General features: G+C 37.0%; 1 pseudogene; it reads right to left on the minus strand.

Moving 5' to 3' along the window:
* Positions 1-18,281, minus strand: part of LOC117406647 (glycosyltransferase-like domain-containing protein 1) — a 92,534-nt pseudogene extending 74,253 nt beyond the window's left edge.
* Positions 18,282-18,619: the final 338 nt, after the last annotated feature.

Consider the following 18,619-nt stretch of genomic DNA (forward strand, 5'->3'; position numbering starts at 1 on the left):
TTCAATAAAATCAAATTATTGGCTAAAATTTAAGAAAAAAAAAATAACTTAAACCCTAGATTCAACAATACCAAATGAACAGCAATTCTGGCTGCTGAGAGATACGCGCTTACAGTACTAGGAGGCTGGGAGGCTGTGTGGTCCAGTGGTTAAAGAAAAGGGCTTGCAACCAGGAGGTCCCCGGTTCAAATCCCACCTCAGCCACTGACTCATTGTGTGACCCTGAGCAAGTCACTTAACCTCCTTGTGCTCCGTCTTTCAGGTGAGACGTTGTTGTAAGTGACTCTGCAGCTGATGCATAGTTCACACACCCTAGCCTCTGTAAGTCGCCTTGGATAAAGGCGTCTGCTAAATAAACAAATAATAATAATAATAATAATAATAATAATAATAATAATACTAGCAGTGGCAGATGGTGTTCTGGTCCTGGAGGAGCATTTATTTATTTATTTATTTTTTAAACACAGTGTTAGCAGTGGCAGATCACATGACCTGAGCACGGGTTATAATTGGAGGAGACCAGAGTTTTTTTTTTTTTTTTTTTTACCGATGACTAACTCCTGTCTGTCTGAAACACTAGTAGATCGGGTGACCTGAGCACAGGCATTAATTGGAGGAGCGATCCACATCCTCCCGCCCCCTTCTAAAGCACTGCTGTATTGTAGTTGTATGTGCAGTTAATGTATGAGTGAGGATTGAAATTACTTTGTTTTGCATCTCATCAGTGGTAAGAAACACAATATATATTACAAACAGTAATAAAAATGACAGTAATAATGTCTTGTAATAAAACGAGAAAAAAATGTCCCAGAACAAAAAATAAGAAATAATAACTCCAGCCAGAGCTAAGCAGCCAGGAGAGAGCACAAGTCAGCCGACTTACGTTGCTGGATCCCTGGGAAGGAGCGACTAAGCCGATAGCTTTATGCAGGGCACAAGGCCGCAGTGGGACGTAACAAGCAACAGGCTGTAGTGCACAAATTCTGTGTAATTAATGAAAACTATTACAGCGATTATTTAAATATCGAATACATTTTGTGTAAAAATACAATAAATGCGAAATATATAGCAGGTCGAGGTAACAAGTACTGAACAAGGCTCGTCTGTCAGGTCAGTCTTGAAAAGATAAATGGCGTGGAGAGTAGTACTTTTATGCCCTCAGGGGCAGGCCATGACTGCGTCGCAGGCTCTGACAGCAGCTTTGATATATCTTATTCAGGTTTTGGGGTAAATACCCATATGACAATGGTTACATTTCGTACTTGAAAGGGAACTACAGTCATGGAGTATCCTCTAGTCTAGATCCCTGTTATCAAGGCTGCCTGGGATATTGGATACAAGTAACATGCCTTCTCCTATTTAATTTATTCTGCATTCAGTATAATTAAATTGTACTTACCTGTAACTGCCACTGACTGGGACAGCCTGCATGAAGTAAATAACAGCTGTACGTGCTCTCCAGTGCCATTTCTTTGGTGGTAGTGTAGAAGTAACACAGTCCTCAACATTTCTCTGGAGCAGGCCAATAAGCTGTTTATGAGGACCCCCATAGAAAAGCTTCGATCAGTAGTATACTTTGTAGTAAACCTTGGAGGTAACTGCATTATAGAGAAGGGAAAAAAAGCATTAACTTTAAAAAAAAAAAAAAAAAAAGACAGCTCAGTGGCATGACTCGTAAAGATGCCTACCCTCTGCCCCCCTCTCTGGATGCTCTGTCAGGGGCCCAGTGGTTCTCAACCCATGATCTGGCAAGTGGATACAATCGGGTCCCTATGGCTGAACATGATCGGTTGAAGACTGCCTTTTGCACCCCATTTGGATTGTTTGAGTTTAACCGCATGCCATCTTCAACGACTGGACTTAGTACTCTGCCGCTTGCAACAACAAGGCCTGAAAGTGAAGTTCAAAAAATGCTGCTTCTTCAGGAAGGAGGTAAAGTACCGGGGGCATGTTATTGCTCAAGCGGGAGTTGCCACTGATCCTAATTAAATCTCTGCAGTAGCTAACTGGGAATGTCCAAAGCATGTGTCTGAGCTTCGACCTTTTTTAGGGTTTGCCAGTTATTACAGGCAATTTGTTGAGGGATTTGCCAGTTTGGCAGCCCCTCTACATTGACTGGTAGTGGAGTTGGTGGGGACTAAGAAGAAGAGGAGTTCTGGAAAGCATCTAGAGGAGGTCTGGACTGATGCATGTGAGCAGGGTCATCAGACTCTAAAATCAAGGTTAGTGTCTGCCAAGGTATTGGCCTATGCCAATTTTTCCCAACCTTTTGTACTTGAAATTGATGCCAGCCATAGTGGGTTGGGAGCAGTCCTCTCACAAGAACAGGAAGGGAAGCCATGGCCCATTGCTTATGCCAGCCGTGGGTTCCGGCCAACTGAGAGCAACATGGAAAATTGTAGTTCTATTAAATTAGAATTTCTAGCACTTAAATGGGCCATGACAGAAAATCTTCCGGAATATTTGTTGGAACAAACAAGCATTGTGTATACTGACAACAACCCTCAGTCACTTACAGACTACAAAGCTGGGTGCGACAGACGAGCACTGGGCTGCACAACTGGCTGCATTTTTACCAGGAACTTTTTTTGCCTTAAGTCCTGCTGCAGCTCCCGTGGATTGTCAAATGCTGGGGGAGGTAAGACAAAATGCAATAATTGCTTTTCCATCATACTCAAAAGCTGATTTGATCTCCTTACAAGCCTCCAACCTAATAATAGGGTGCTTGTTAGAATTCTGGCAGAGGAAGAGGGGACCAGACCAAGGTGAAAGGCAATCATTGTCTAAACCAGCTTTAGAGTTAATCCGACAGTGGGACTGGGTGCTTCAAAGGGACAGTCTTCTGTATCGACGCATCTACCAGTCTGATAGAGGGGAAGAAGTGTACCAGCTTCTGCTTCCTAAGGTCTTACAAAAAGAGGTATTAATGCAAATGGTTTTAGAAATTTAGAATACATTCTGATTAATGCCGTAACTTTGAAAGTGTTCTTATTCAACAGCTGTGCCAAGTGTATGGTATCCAGAAGATGCGCACAACTCCTTATCACCCCCAAGGTAATGGTCAGTGCAAACGTTTCAATCACACCCTGCACGACTTACTGCCAACCCCCCCCCCCTTGTACAGAAGCGGAACTGTTGTATCTTCCCCAGGTGACGTTTACCTACAACACTTCAGTATACCAGTCCACCAGTGAGTCCCCTTTTAATGTTTGGATGCGAACCCAGACTCCCTGTAGATTTCTTGCTGGGTGCAGTTGAAGAATCAACAAGCTACCAGGGGGAAGACTGGATGATGGAGCATCAAGAAAGACTCAGAGTGGCCTATAAAGGGACAAGAAGTCGCTTGGATGCAGCTGTGCAGCTCGGCAAAGGGAAAGGCACAACGACAAGGTGAGGGATATTACAATACCTGAAGGGCAACTGGTATACTTAAGGGATCATAGTGTACGGGGAAGGAATAAGATTCAGGATCATTGGAGCCCAATAGTATACAGAGTAGTGAAAGCGCCAAAGGATGGATGGGCCATTTACACTGTTATACATTTGGATAACATTGGAAATGTTAAACATGTGCACCGAACACAGATGCGCCCAGTACCTAAATCTGTACCCTTAGAGCAGAGAAGTGCTATTTCCCCAGATCCAGGCCTGGATTCCTCAGGTGTTGCAGAGGAGGACAATTCCGAGGGCGAGGACCTGTGGCTATGGATGATGCAAGGTGAGTCTGCTGCACAGCCTGAAGTGCCAACTGTGGCTGAAGAAAGCATTCCCCTTGTAGGAGAGGTAAGCCTGTGAAGAACAACTTGCAGCACAGCTGGAAAACACCACAATGTGCACCACCTTCCTAGAACCACAGTCTCTGGAGTCTTGGGAACTAGGTTAGAGGGGGCTATTGGTCCTTGGGTACATGGTTCCAGCAGCTGCCTTAGTGCTTCTGCCGTATTTTGACATTGGCAGGTATGGGAGCCATTGTCGGGATGACGATGCAAAAACTGGGGGTAGATTGTAACAGGTGAGACTCGTTTCGTGATTGCTTAACAAGCGCTCATTACCACTCTTTGTGCATATAAGCTAGTGTCTTGTGAAAAGCATTCATTTTTGTCGCAAGCCGGGGTTGCTAACTATTGTTTGAAGCAAGTCTTACTGGTATTTGTAGGTTGAACTGTGCAGGAAGCTGCCAATATTGCTACTCATCGAGGTAATGTTCAGCTTATTCTGATGTATACAGGTACTGGTAGGGTAAACCTAGCACTGCCCGAGGTAATTTGCACGATATCGTAGTTAATGTGTAACTGTAGGGCGAGTTAAAGAGCTCCCAAGGTAACCTGTTTTAAATGTAGCGCTGACATTGCTATTGTCATTTTTGTTCTTGCAGACGGAGCAATTGTCAGCTGCTGTTTCTTTTACATTTATTTTATACATTTTTGTTTTCTTTTGGTATTGGTAAATACGAGGAAGGGGTAATATATTTAATTTGGCTTTTTTAGTTTGTGTCTCGTGTCTCACGGCGAACTGGTGTTTTTTTTTATTTATTTGCTGTTGATCACTCTGGTTTTGTTTGATTTGAACACTGCTAAACCCTGTCCGCCTTGTGGCACTAAACTATTATAATTTGTATATTCTCTTGCGGCAGTTGAAACTAAACCCTCTGCGGTCCATTTATTCAGCGCTTGTCAGGCGCATCAGGTCCAATTTATTTTCACACGAGCTGTTTATTTTACACGCAATGTTTTAAAGTAATTTTATTCACAGTAAAACAGGTTTAAAAGGCACTGCATATCAAAAGGACACTCAGTACTGCATCTCCAGCCCTGCTCCTTGTTCGCTGTATTTATCACATATCTCTTCATAGTAGTGCATACTGATAAATCATCTCCTGATCACTCGTTTTATCACCAAACTCCTCAATAATGCTATCCAAGTCATTATTTTATTACTATAACATCTCCAAAATCTTGGCATATGTCTGTGATATTCTTTGAGCACTGGATGCGGAAGCAGCTATCTTGTTTGTTTATGTCTGTGTTACGTCTGTGGTGAAGGGACTATGCGTATTGCTCAGATCCGCCTTGTTTTTTCTTTTTTTTCCAGCTTCTCTCGGCCATTGAAAGCTTTTCTCTGCTTTCTCTAGGGACCTGTGCTTCATGTCTTTTTGATGATGTCAGACAGCAGACCGGAAAGGAAAAATTGTAATGTCAGACCTGGTCCAAAATGGGACCGCAAAGGGTTAATCTCTGTCTTTTAAATTTTAAAGTGTTTTGTTTTTATAATAAATTATTGAAATATTTTAAAACTTTACTCATGTCTCTGCTTACCTTCATTTAATTGAAAGGGGTCTGCAATTTGGAGAACTTGGCCTCACACATTATAAAAGTGTTTTAACAAAAACTATTTCATTGGGCGAAAGAAGTTCCCAAAACAACAATTACATAATGGGCACATTTAGAGATATATATATATATGGTCCAGTGGTTAAAGAAAAGGGCTTGTAACCAGGAGGTCCCTGGTTCAAATCCCACCTCAGCCACTGACTCACTGTGTGACCCTGAGCAAGTCACTTAACCTCCTTGTGCTCCGTCTTTCGGGTGAGACGTAATTGTAAGTGACTCTGCAGCTGATGCATAGTTCACACACCCTAGTCTCTGTAAGTCGCCTTGGATAAAGGCGTCTGCTAAATAAACAAATAATAATAATAATAATAATAATAATAATATATATGCCAGCTCAAACAAATATGTTTGTCTGGTTTTAAAAACAGATAGAGTCTCAGCTTCCCTCACATGTGTTGGCAACTCATTCCGAAGATTAGGGGCTCTGTAACAAAAGGCTCTTGTTGCCCATTAATGCTAAAATGCAAACTTGCTGTTGCTGATTACTGAAACTTTAAACACAGACAAACACTGACAAATATCAAAAAGCTATTTTATTCAGAAAACAATATGAACCACCAGTTCTTGTAAACAGTTAATTTACAGAGGGTATATGAAAGTGTTACGTTCATGTCGAACAGAATGCCTAAACAATTTCAATTTAGAAAAAATATATATTCTGATTATTGTTCGGAAATTTCAGAAAATTCACAAAGCTTTATTATTACTATTCTTTATGATGAAGTTTAAACCCACAATCAACAGGTGGGTAGCTAAAACTTCATTATTCGCCTACATTGTTTCCAAGTTTACTACTAACTGTAGTCAGATTTAAATCCGTGGCACCTTCAAAATAGTTGTGATAGTGTTTCTTTGGGTAGAAAAATACCCCAAACAGCACTTGGTATGCAGTTTCCTATAGCTCTGACATGTACAGACCTTTTAAGTATATTTTTGTTTTGATGAGCTCTGTTATAAAAAGAGAATTGCACTTATTTTTTGGGGCTTCCCACTAGTTGTTAAATGTGGGTGTTTTAAATTGAAATGGGTTGCACCCACTACCCTTAATCTCGCTCATTTAAAAGTAACAGTTTACCTATATGTGTTGTTGCAGCTTCAAAGAGGACCTAAAAAGGGTTAGCACTGCACTCCTACTCACATATCTGAATCATAAGGGAATCCCCAGTGTAACACCTCTTCAAACAAAGGTTACCATATGTAAGACAAACTAAAGATTTACCAAAACATTTACACTGTACTTTAATTATAGCTAGTATTTCTGAGCCACAAAACTAATGAACTGCTATCACATACTGTACAAGAGAAAATTCTAGGTGAGAGCCGTTAAACCATTGTAACAGAGTTGCAGGTTTAAACGAGCAATAATCCACATACGAACTAATACAGCCCTCAATGAGATGTCTTAATACTTATTAATAGGGTTACTTATTAATAGGTATTACTTCACAAGTACAAAGCAAAATAAAATTAAAACACACACACACACATTTCAAGCATCTCAAGGGTTAAGGAGCTGTCATTTGCCAGGGAAGGCTGGCAAGGAAGTCTTTTCCAAAATATGCTTATATTGACAGGGTTAAATCAACAGACTTATACAATTCAGTACCAAACGTTTATCAATCTTCAATTTGACTTCTAGTTGAAACAAATAGTCAAATAGTTTATTTTGGTATTACTACATATTCTACCATTGAGTGTTTTTATAGTTACATATCACCAGCCAATATACATTTAAAACCTACTGTAATTGTATTGGTTGACCTAATAATTGTACAATTGTAAGCATGCACTGTCAGACATGGTAGAAAAAAAAACACACACAACAACTTACATTTCATAAGAATGACAGCAAGCAATTCACAAAGCAAAATATTATTTAAAATTAGAGAGATAAATAATAGGTAGCACTGTAGCCGTGCAGAATAGAACACATTGAGAAAGACTTATAGTCGAAACATTTGTCATTGGCTTTTATATAATTTTCTTTTAAATTAATACATAAACATTCATTGAAGTCTTGTTTCCCAAACCCTGGTTAGCACTAATCTTGGATTACCTTACATAAGGTAACGTAAATTAGTATAAGATTAGTGTTAATCAGGATCTGTACAATCAGTGAGTGTTTTAAGGATCAAATCAACAGAATATCAATCACTTCTGTAAATATTTTGCAATACAAAACACTTCAGGGGTCAAACAGCAGTTTATCCAGGCTCTTTCTGTGGTTTTCTCCTTCAGACTGATGTTTGTAGTTGCATTACCACCCCAGGGTAATATGTGATCTTCCAAACTAGTGTATTTCCAACGTTTGTTTTTGATCTGATTAATGGTCTACTGTACCACCTACATTATCTTTGCATTTCCAACTGATTGATTTAAATGGCTACAACAATACCTCAAGATCACAAATATTAAAATAACAATCACAAATATATATAAAAAATAATGGCAAGTTGGATCCTTGCCTAAAAAAAATAAAACTTTTGAGGACTTTAAATAAACCAGGGATTTCCAAAGTCCTCTGATTCCATTAGAAACCCCATCCATCTTTGCCATGTGTGTCTTCTGTGAAGTCCTTATTTCAATTACTGTATTAATCAACACTCCACATCCTGCAGAAGCTGTACTCAACTTGGACAGAATCCAAATAGTGATTGGACGAAAAAAAGATTTGAAAGTTCACCGGCCTTAACTCTGCTTGTGTCACCACCTGCCTCAAAAGCATTAATACCCCAGCTATAAAACAAATTATTATGAATATTGTAAAGGTTCTACATAATAGATGCATCTTTCAGATAACATGTTTGAACTTTGCTTTATTTTTTTACTGTTTGATTTCTATAAAATATTGCATCACAATAAATTATTCATATCAATTAGCTTTTCATCTTCTAAGACACAAACTCATGTGATCCTTTTTAAACCACTGTTTATTTCATACTAAAACAGAATTCTCCCTAGAAGCACACCACTATTGCCTGAGGGCATATTTCTTAAATAAAAGCATCAGATCTTTCCACACCTAAAATTTGCGTATTAGAAATCAGCTATGAGCATTAGAAGAATTGGGCACTGCAATCTAATCATTGCCTACCTCTGACAAGTTAAAAAAAAAAAAAAAAACCTCTTTTGAAGCAAAATACTATATCATGTTCACACATTAAGCACCTAATTTCAAGGTTGTTATTTTATGGACTATCGTAATCTCATTGTTGAAGGATCCTTCTAATAGATATAAGTAAACCATGCATGGAAAACTCAAAGTAACCATCTGGAACAAATATATAGTATCATGATAGAGGTGTTTTTTTTTTTATTTACTACAGAAATTCTGAGTTGACCATTAAAGCTGCAGGTCCCCACAAACATATTCAATTTTACATTCAAATATAATTCCCCGGGGGCTCCCGAGTGGCGCATCCAGTAAAAGCACTTGCTAGAGTGCAGGATGCGCTCTATAGCCTGGACGTCGCAAGTTCGAGTCCAACCTATTCCGAATTGGCCGAGCGTCGTCCGGGGGGAGGGAGGGTTAGGTCGGCCACGGTGTCCTCGGCTCACCGCGCACCAGCGACCCCTGTAGTCTGGCCGGGCGCCTGAGGGCTTGCCTGTAAGCTGCCCAGAGCTGCGTTGTCCTCCGACGCTGTAGCTCTGAGCGGCAGCACGGTGTGTTCGCAGTGTGTAAAGAAGCGGGCGGCTGACGGCACACGCTTCGGAGGACAGCGTGTGTTCATCTTCGCCCCTCCCGAGTCAGCGCAGGGGTGGTAGCGGTGAGCTGAGCATAATAAAATAATTGGGCATTTCAAATTGAGGAGAAAATAATAAAAACTAATTGGCAACGACTAAATTAAAATATATAATTCCCCAGTGTCTGTATGTTACAGTCCTCCTTTGTTTACCCATATATGCACTGGTCCTTATCAGAAACCATAATATGTTATTGACAGTCAAGTTTGTTTACAATCTGCTAAGGTATGTAGTTTCTGCTGTATTGCCACAGGCTCCCCTCCCCTAAACTCTTATGTCAAATAGGGATGGTACTCTACTACTTGTATCAGCAGCAACCTTTTTTTTTAATACAAATTAGGAAGTAAAACAGAACACTCTAAACAGGAACTTATTAGGCAACAACATTACTGCAACACCTAGGACTACAGTAATCTGCTGTTACTCTGCTCTTACTATCCATAAAATCAACCTTTTTTACAATACAAATGACAGACAAAGTATGGGGACAGTGTGGCGTAGTGGTTAGGGCTCTGGACTCTTGACCGGAGGTGGGGGACACTGCTGCTGTACCCTTGAGCAAGGTACTTTACCTAGATTGCTCCAGTAAAAACCCAACTGTATAAATGGGTAATTGTATGTAAAGATAATGTGATATCTTGTAACAATTGTGGATAAGGGTGTCTGCTAAGAAATAAATAATAATAATAATAATAATAATAATAATAATAATAATAATAAAGTCACCATGAATAAGCAGCTATCTTCAGTCCCTTTTATAACCAGATAATATCATGTTTTACTGTATATATGTATCATGCTGTAGTTGTATTTAACATTCTTGAAAAATAGAACACTGACTTCACATACCTTTGGTGAAGTCAAAACTGCTCGCGTGGGTATTAAAAACAGAACTTGGGAGTTTCACAAGCTTACTGCCTTGTGTGCCTGTGGATAAAGAGAGTCATTATGTTGCGTCATACAATATATTTTTGGCAGAGTAGAGACACATTCTAGTTATCTTTTGCATTTCCAGTATTTTTTTTTTGTAATGCACTTAGGGAATATAATGAGTGACGTCAAACTAAAAACCAATATAACAATGTACTGTATTATTTAATGGTTATCATGTACAACATACTTTACCATTGATTTAGGTTTCTGTACATTTAAAAAAGGGTATTACCAGTAGTCATTTCCATTTCCTCTAGTTCTAAGTATTTGTAATTACATGTGGCCATGTGGCAATGTTAATTGTACATTACACATATGAGAAACTTGATTTAATAGTTATCATTCATTGATTAAGTATCAGGATCTGGACAGAACCCTGATCTATAGCAACAAATGTACAGCATATAGATCAAAATGTTCATAACATGTACAGCCATCAAAATTGCTATCTCTGGGATCTATTCAATTGATCTACGGTAAACAGCAGCAGATTTTAAAACTGTCTGAATTTAAATTAAAATATGGTCCTGTTAGTACCAAGGTTCTGCCAAGATCTTAGTGTATGTCTAAGGAGTGACCTACTTTCAAAATATGAATGTATATAAAATACATGGTTTGCTGATGGTTTTTACAAAGACATGCAGATTGTTGAGTCAGTTCATTTCAATTGGGATAGAGCCAGCTAAACAGATTTAAGATCATTTTTCAAATATGAAAGTCCTCTTTTGTCACCTGGGTTTTAACTCAACTTACATAAAGCTCCTGATAGAGCAATTATACTGTCTCTTACAGAAAAACTGCAAACTATTCAATTCTGAGTGAATCACGTATTATAACATGCGTAATGCTTGACTCCTGAATGATACAAATGTGTGCTTTGTCATTCAGAAACCCAACTGTTAAACTTGCTTGATTGCTTTGTGCTCTTTTAAACCTTTTTTTTTTTTACTCATGTTTTTTATTCAAGATGTAGTTATAAAAACTCAAAATGGAAATGCAAAATGTTGTGTTACTGATATATGTCCTAAATTAACTCAAAGACGATGCATGCCCCTCCAATTAGGTTATCAGTGAATGGTAAAAATAAAATGCATTAAAAAGGTCAAACCTGTGACACACTACACCCATGATGTTTTTACTGTGACCTTTTCTTCCACTTAACTTAATACAGCTCACTACATGTAGGTGTCATATCCTTGTATTGCATAAACTACAAGGCTTTCTGGAAACTGTTGTATCATGGTGAAGACAATATAAAGGAAGGCAATATAAAGGAACAGACCTTAACCCTCTAAATGAATTATAATAAATATCCCTTAAAACTACCCCTCGCCTGAAACATGTTCTACATCACAAAAAAAAAAAGTTCAATCAAAGCAACCTCACTATTCAAAACTTCAAACACACCTCCTGTATGTGTAGTCAGTCTGTAAGGTATAATTTTGAGAATTTATACCTGAATCTTATTTAAAGGAGTGCTAACCAAGGTTTAAAAAGTGATGTTATTGTAAGGGATTGGTTGGTCCACATTCATGCCTGGGTTTGTTAATCCTCAATTAGTATGCTCATTATGAAAACGATTCCCTTGAAAATGGTATCTACTGAACTCTATAGTGACAGTACATCCACAATGTTGCTGTTTTAATTTTGTCATAGTCACCAGCTTGACACTCTGGAGGTCAGCTATGATGCACTCTCTCCTCAGGGCGAATTAATCTTTCAAATGAGATCAGTTTATATTTCTTAACTAGTCACAAGGAAGACAGCAGATTGGAAGAACACTGATCACTTAAATGAGCTTTAGTTTAAAACTCATCCTTGTTTCACAAACTTGTTCATTTCAGTTTCCTCATTCTAGGGAATGCGGTTTACAATATAAATACATATTGTGTCTTACTTCATCAGTTAACTAATCATTGGGGTCAATTCAATTCATCCAAACAGTGGCAAATTTGAATGCCACTGTCAGGATAAATGTATTGAAAGTATAGTGAATGTGGCCACACCCTGTGCAGTACGTATATTTAATGCATAATAGAAGTAGTTTATATGTCTACCTGAAATATATTATTTATTTATTTGTCAAGCTTTGATTCACTTCACCCACATTGTAGCCAGTGTTTTAGCACTTGTCAGAAGGCTAAAATTAAACTGGAAATAGTCTAAACTGTGTCACGTATTTATCATTAACATCCAGAATAAAAATCAATGATAACAATAAAGAAGCTTGTCGCTATAGAAAGCACCTCACGAAGGAGCTATTTAGTCGCAAAGCTCTTGGATCTAAGCCATGCATCTTACAGAGAGTACTGTAAGGTAAAACAGAACAGCAACTTACAAAGTGTAAATGTAACCCTATATGAGGCTTACCTCATCAATAAAAGTTGGCAAAATAAAGATTTTGTGACACATAAAATAAGGCAACAGCTCAAGAAAAATATCCTGCCGGGATAAGAATTAATTACAGAAAACAGAAGCCATTAAAATTTTCCAATAATATAAGCATTTTAAGAACATGGAGTATCAATGTGCGGTCAACACTTTTGCACACATCAGGGACTGCGATGTATCACAAGGCTTTGAAATCATCACAACTATTTCCTGGAATTACGTATCTTGCATTACACAGGAGACAACTGTAGAATTACAGTAAAACCAGCTTTGTTATGTTGCTTACAATCTTACATACACTGTGCAGGCAGGACCCACCCAATAGCTTCTAGTTTGCCATAAAAGGCCACCACCCGATTGCTTAATCAGTTTTTACAGTAAAACTCAATGTGTTTGTAGGCAGGCTTACTCCTTTGTCACCATCTAAGTGGATAATGCTATGCCCTCTGCTTGGTACCAGGAGGGCAAAATCAGAGATGTGGTTGTGCAACTGTAGCCTTTCCTGTGCAAATTCACAGATAAGTACAGTATCAGTGATGTCAGTCACATGAGCTAACCAAAACATCAACAGTACCAGAGGGTTTCATTGAATATTTAAAAAATAAAATTACACATTTACTGTATATCAACCTTCTAGAACTCACAATATAAATTAAAATTAAGCTCCTAAAGCGTGAATTAACTGACAGTTTTTATTATTATTATTATTATTATTATTATTATTATTATTATTATTATTATTATTATTTTCTTTAATGGCTTCATATGAATTCTATACATTAACAATAAAATGTATGTCAAATTTAAATTTTGGTAATCCTTTGCTTCCCAAATTATGAAAAAAAAGTGGTTCAAATAATCCCAAAACAAAAAGTTTTTTATTGATTATTGTGCATAAAGTCAAATATTTCAAAGATCTATGTTGCAAACTTTTTTTCCCTGAAAGAAGCTTTGTGTCTACCCATCACAGTTAGGCTAAACCACAAACATAAGCTCACAAGTTTCTTTTTAACATATTAATAATAATATTTGAAGATATTTAATATTTGGTGTCAAATTTCAAAGTGCTGTCTCTTCACTGGCACAAAAGCAAAGGGTGAGATATCCCCATTACCAATAAAACCTGTAGCATAAAATGGCTATTTCCTAAACTGTGTGAGTGTGGTTCTGTAATCAAGGTCATAATGCAAATTAAACAAAGGTTATAACAACAAAAAACAAGTCACAGAAACCACTTGTGATATTGGGGTCTCCACGGGTGACTGATGGGGTTTCATATAGTACCCAAATGGCTTTACAATTTTGCTATTTTATTGTTAACACTTTCACAATGCTAATCTCATTATAATTGAATGTAACAGACTAAGAATAATTATTTGCAAAGGCTTTGATCTCAGAAAGTGGAGGGATGTTTGCTTTACAGTGTTTCAAAAGTAGTATCGCAACTGAAACCTTTTTTTTTTTTTTTAAGAGCATCAGTCATTGACTTAATTTATAATATGGGTTAATATATAGTAAAAAACTGTCCAATTTGATTGGTTCCAGGGGTAAATTTTACAATTAAAACTTAACAGTTTAATTATAACTGCCTCAAAATAAGCTCCTAGATGCGTAAAAGGCCACAATGAAGGGCTCCAGATTTAACAGCAAAACCTTTTAGCTAATTTTTTAAAATTAACAATTTGGTGACAGAGCATTAGAATAGCCCTAGGCTCTAGTCTCAAAACATTAACATTATCTGCCCAGGGCATGTCCTTGAATGTTGAACATCTGAACTAAAGAAATGCAGAGTATGTCACATTGCTTTAGTTTTTTTTCTTTGTTTATTATCCAAAATTAAACCCCATTCCAACTTGTATGACACTAGAGTTGGAAAAGATTCAAAAGAGTTCTAAATTGACTAGTGCTACAGGGTTGATTGTATTTTAATGTAAACTGTATGCTGCCCAAGTCAGTTTATTCCTTGTGCATTTACCATGCAAGACATTCTCCAATCATGTGACATTCGGTACTCATTAAAGCGGGTGGTACTCATCCACGCTAAGTTGCTGTACTCCAGCTCAGTTTCATGTGTAATGTTGACTCAGATCCAAATTGCTTATATATGTCAGATGTATTTATTTTAACTTTGATAATGCAATCCAGTTCAGGTATTGCTGGATAAGCAACAGTGAACAAAGGGTATTACTGGTTCATATTTAACATTGAAATTTTTTAAATAGGACTTTTTAAGGGTCATAATAATAGTAATTGAAGGGTTTATAATAATCAGTGGTTTTGTTTGCATGTTTCTATACTAGACTGGCTGGATGTATGTATTATTCGTCATAATTTTTTTCGTCAAAATTATTGTATTTCTTGCTCTTATTGTATTACTTGTATTGTAACACTTGCATGTATTTGCGTCTGGTAAGAAATAAATAAATAATAATAATAATAATCTTCTATATTTTATGTGTGCTGTTAAGGCTGAATCAGGAAATTTAGCAAAGAGTTGGATGTATACATTTTCTGCATGATTATATTGTCTCCATGCAAGCACCAATCCAACTGGAAGCTGGAACAGTTTTTATCTGGTACCAGGTCAACATGTGTTTGATTCAAATGTTTGCTAATCACTGTGTATTTTATAAAGTCTTTCTATGTCCTGATTTTGAACTCTGCAGTCTATAAATCTCCCACGTATGTAACACACAGATGGCTACTGAACATAGCCTATGTATGCTAAAGAGAAGAACACTTTCCTTCACGAAGTTCCCATGTATCCTTCTGACGAGGTCCTTTCCTTTAGAATATTCTCAATTCACTTTACAGTCTTCCAGTCTGGCAGAGGGTTTTCTGTAGCTCTTGATCAGAGGCCTGATACATGTTTGATACCAAATATCAGGAGTGATTTTCATTCCTGGAGCAAATAATTATGAGGTGAGTGACCCTCCTGTTGGGTACAAACTCAGCACTCCACCAAGTTCACTTACAACAAGGCCTGATCATTAAAAAATAACACAACACTGAATGACAAAAAACCTCAAACTTGAGGAATTTTCCACCGACAAAGTGGTTTCCTCGCTGCAGTTACCCTTTTTTTTTTTTTTTTTTAGATACTTTTGAAGTACAACTTATAAGAAACTACAATATGGCAAACACCATGTTTAACAATTACTCACAAGTGGTACCAGGTATTATGTTTACTACATGATGCGCAAGTGGATGGAATAAATGGATGTACTACCATTTACCAAATCTCCAGTTCCAATACACCTACGCATCGAAACCAACTCCCAAAAATTACTCAAATCTTTAATAACACTTTGCCCACATAGCAAGTTCATTAAAGACCTTCATTACTTTTCCATAAGCATTTTGAATAGTTAATAAATAAAATTATATAGTAACATTAAGTACTACAGATCATGATTGAAACATGTACCCCGTAGGATAATAATCAACCTACATGCCGACATATTTAAAACCAAAATAAAAATCCCCTTATGCAATGAAGCAGCATTTGCATATATTGTACAATTATTATTAATAATATTGTGTTGCATGCATTAACAAGAAAGCAAAACACACTTGGAAAGTTTGAGTTGGCATTTATTACCCTGCAAATAATGCTGATATTTACCTTTTTGCATAAGACATGACTTCTTAAAGAATAACTGAAACACGTAATTGATTTGTCATAGTTTTTTTTTTTTTTTTTTAAATTTAAAATAAGATTCCAATATTCTTCTAAAACTCCCAGTAAATCAGGAGTTATGATACAAATACATCTCCCATTGCCGTGCAAAAGTAGATAGTGTGGATCTACATTTATGTTCCACATAAAGGATGCTTAGTTCTCAGGATTGCCCTGTTCACTAGTGTTTAATTAAAAGTACTTGTCCCAATCAAAATGTAGTGTCCCAAAATAATTCACTCAAAAAGGCCAGCACCTTCAGATATGAGGTTCATATTTCTAGCGACACAGAGAATGGATGACAATGCTGTATATATGGTAAACCCTGAAACTTCCTTAACTTTTCAGTGGATAAATGGTTTGCATATGCTTTTTACAGGCCCATCCAACCGCTAATTTAGATTTTTTCTTTTTTTTTTTTTGTAACTGAATGTTTATCTAAATCTCTGAATTTGCACAGAAAAAAAAAACATCAAGGGTGAAGTGGGGGCTTCATAGATACAAGATAATCGGTGTATAATTGTGTATATATATATATATATATATATAAAAATAAACATATGTATGTATATATTTTTTTTTCACATTTCATTTATCTAGAACTGCACCCTCTATCAAGGAGACGCTTGCATGACTTGATGACTAATAATGGACTCGGCGTGCTTTAAAAGACACATTTGATGTGTAAGCTCTATTCTTATACAGATACTAAAAAGTATTATTTTTTCCTTTAAAAAAATTGTTCAAGTCATTGTTGCAGACCATCTGTTTAATGATAACTGACCACAGAATTAAAGAGCTATGATTACACCTTAACTCACATGCTGGGCGTACCAGCGCATTACACTACCCCAGAAATGCATAATGAGTGATGTTCTTAGTACCCAGCTGTGACCCTGCAGACACATTCATGATCTAGCATTCTAATCATCTGTCATGTAAACCCACTGTTACTTTGCATACAAAAATGTGTTTCTGGACATTTAACATTTTAGAAGAAAAAAAAAACCCTAAATGATACACATTCCATCATACGCATGTTATACAATACATTGAACATTTATTTATGAAGCATATGAGTAGTTTCTTTCAATAAATGACACAAGTTATGTGTTTCTTCTACGGAGTTAACAAAATAACTAAAATGCAAAACGGTCCAAGGAATTAATTAATTACTGCAAGTAAAAACTTGTATCTTGCAAAGGCTGTTTCTGGGTCATTGGTAATTGAAACTAAACTTAATTGGGATTTTGGCATTGTTAGAACACTAATGTTAGTATTATTTTAAGTACACAGAATGAAAAATATAAACGGCTAAGGATTTCACATGTTGCCCAAAACAAGTGATATAAACTAAGGTGTGTCTGTTTTTTGTTCGCTACCTTTTTAAAGTCAAGTCCATTTTATAATATCGCATTCATGAAAAAAAAATCTCCCCAATATTATTAATATTATTATTACGACTACTATAGTACCTGTACTAGTGCTACAGCAGCGCTGCACAGTGATGGCAGCGCCCCCACATTCATAAACCTTGATCTGGCTGCCCTTGCATGAGCGATTGAGCAAAGACAACCCCGGGGCTCCTGCGGCCTAAAAATCTAAGCAGTAATACCACTGGATCTACAGCATGTGAATATAATTTCACTATGTTTACAAATCTGATATACTGACGGTAATTGAGACATTTGATATTGTATAAGAATTGTTTATCTTAGTAATTGATCATTCAATACTAAACGTTACCTGCCCGTCTACACTATGTCACATTAACGTTTAATTCCCTAAATATTTAGAGCTCTTGTCTCAGAAAATTACAAATTCTTAATAAATCTGTATCTTTTTAACATCCTTATGGCTATTTCGTGTATAAAATATAAAATACCTATTTAAAAATTACATCCTAATCGTAAAACATTTACCAACACATCAGTAATATCACGCCACTCTGGTATGCTTGATTACAGACTCACCTCTTCCTGAAGCTTCTCGTGAAAAGGAAGATACCCTGTTACGTCACAACGTGATGAAACCTCCCACTCCGCATCACCGCCCCACGGCACGTACTACAAAAAAGTACTGTGCTGCTGTACCTCGGAGTCAGACAATTTGAGTGTGGTGATTTGTTGCACAAGCTTATGTACTTGGAGATTTTTAGAATAGTTTTTAATACATTGTTAGACGTAGGCGTGTTTTAAAATTATATACAATCATATTTTGTGTGTGTGTGTGTATATTTTCAGGGCTAGTTTGGGCTTTGCTATGCTTTAGTTTTCACAGTGCTTCACCGTAATTATGATTTACCACGGTTTTATGTTGTTTACCGGTATATATTTTTTACCATGGTATACCACAGTAAATCTTAATTCGGGAGAAAAACAACAGTTTGGTGTCATGGTTGTGGGGCGCTCTATTAAACAGCATCATTAGGTACTTTTATGACATGCTGTGAGTGCAGTGGGGGTGCTCTGCAGCGGCTCAA

The sequence above is a fragment of the Acipenser ruthenus genome, chromosome 10, assembly GCF_902713425.1.
Source record: "Acipenser ruthenus chromosome 10, fAciRut3.2 maternal haplotype, whole genome shotgun sequence".
Lineage (NCBI taxonomy): Eukaryota > Metazoa > Chordata > Actinopteri > Acipenseriformes > Acipenseridae > Acipenser > Acipenser ruthenus.